This window comes from Dendropsophus ebraccatus, chromosome 7, assembly GCF_027789765.1.
Source record: "Dendropsophus ebraccatus isolate aDenEbr1 chromosome 7, aDenEbr1.pat, whole genome shotgun sequence".
In the NCBI taxonomy this organism is placed as follows: domain Eukaryota; kingdom Metazoa; phylum Chordata; class Amphibia; order Anura; family Hylidae; genus Dendropsophus; species Dendropsophus ebraccatus.
The window spans coordinates 40,733,906-40,735,608 of record NC_091460.1 but is presented as its reverse complement, the minus strand read 5'-3'; positions in this window follow the sequence as shown (position 1 = coordinate 40,735,608).

Below are 1,703 nucleotides of genomic sequence, written 5' to 3'. Positions count from 1 at the left end.
CTAACTACTACATACTGGTAGCACCCCATAAGACCCGCCATTTTGAAGATGCTCTGGCCCCGCCATCTACTCATCACAATTTTGTCTTTGTCAGAGTTGCTCAGATCTTAACAATGGTCATTTATGAGCAATGGTATAACTTGGAGTTTCTGGGTCCCAGTGCAAAATCTGTTATGGGGCCCAATTTCTACTATGTTCCATTTATAATACTTGCATCTTCTTATGGGGCAGAGGTGCCTTGGCCCTGATGTGACTGCTACCTCTGCACCCTCTACAAATGCATGTCACTAGAAACGGCATAAGGTGGCTGCATATGGGCCCAATCCCTGCCAGTCTGCACCACAATAATGTATTAGGGAATTCAGGGGTGTACCTAGAAATGGCTGCGCCCCATAGCAAACTTCTAATCCCCCCCCCCTTTCTGACTGACCACTAAGTCGATAAATATAGTCATAACTGCATTACTGCACATGCTCATCAGGAGTGCAGTCAAAGGGACATTTGCAGAACCTGGGAGGCCCGCACGACCACCTTGTGCTGCAAATGATGACAGCTTAGGGGGCCCAGTATATTGCAGGAGCAGGCCAAGGGGCCCCCTGAGGCAACAGGCCCCCTAGCAGCTGCTATGACTGCTATAGCTGCTACAGTGGTAGTTACGGCCCTGAGGGAATTGCTATTCATGTAATGTTTATAGCACCACCGTCTACAAGCAATGGTTAGTTTATCCATATCGTAACTAGGAGGTAAGGGCCCCAATATTTTAAGGGCCCAAGTTCCTTATGGCAGTGTACGCAACTCCCAGCATGTCTATGTGTTGTGGTTTTGCAACAGCTGAGGAGAAACAAGTTGGGGCTTAGTGATGAGCGAATTTACGGTAGGAACAAAGTGAACTGCTTGGTTCCTATATGTATTCCGCTTATCGTGTTGCGGGACTTTGAAGTCTGCTCCGCTTCCTGCCAGTCTTCCCCAGGTGCTGGGAAAAGAAGGATCCAGTCCTGGGAAACTTCTCCCAGTTTCCCAGGACGGGATCCATCTTTTTTCCAGCACTTGGGAAGGAGTGTCAGGAAGCGGAGCACACTTTAAAGCTTTGCAGCCCGATGAGCAGAATACACATAGGAACCAAGTGATTTGCTTCATTGCTAATGTAGATTGGCTCATTACTATTGGGGATCACTGCCTTACACCCTGTCCCAGAACCTGTAAGACCATGATGGGCAATTGCTATGCATGCAATTGTCTCCTTTAGGCTACAAACCCACTTGGCGGGTCTGCAGCGAGTCCCCTTGCTGCGTATTTGCAGCGAGATTCGCTGCAGATCTCGGCCCTATACTTTTAATGGTAGACAAACACGCAGCAGGGATGTACATCCCTGCTGCGAGTTTGTCTGCAGCCCACCCCATTAACCCCGCTGGAGCTGATACTTCACCTGATCCCGGCTCCGGCGGTTCCCGATGTCTTCAGCAAGCCGGAGCGGGGACCAGGTGAAGTATATGCTCCAGCCAGCCGCCCGCAGCCCCTTTAACACTTCGCCGGGGCTGCGGGGGGGGGGGGGCGATTGGGGGGGGGCGTGCAAGCGGTCGGTGCTGTGGGGGGGGGGGGGGGGCGATAAGGCGGCCGGGGCTGCAGGGGGGCAATTGGTGGGGCGTGCAAGCGATCGGTGCTGCGGGGGGGGGGGGGGGGGCGATCGGGCGGCCGGGGCTGCG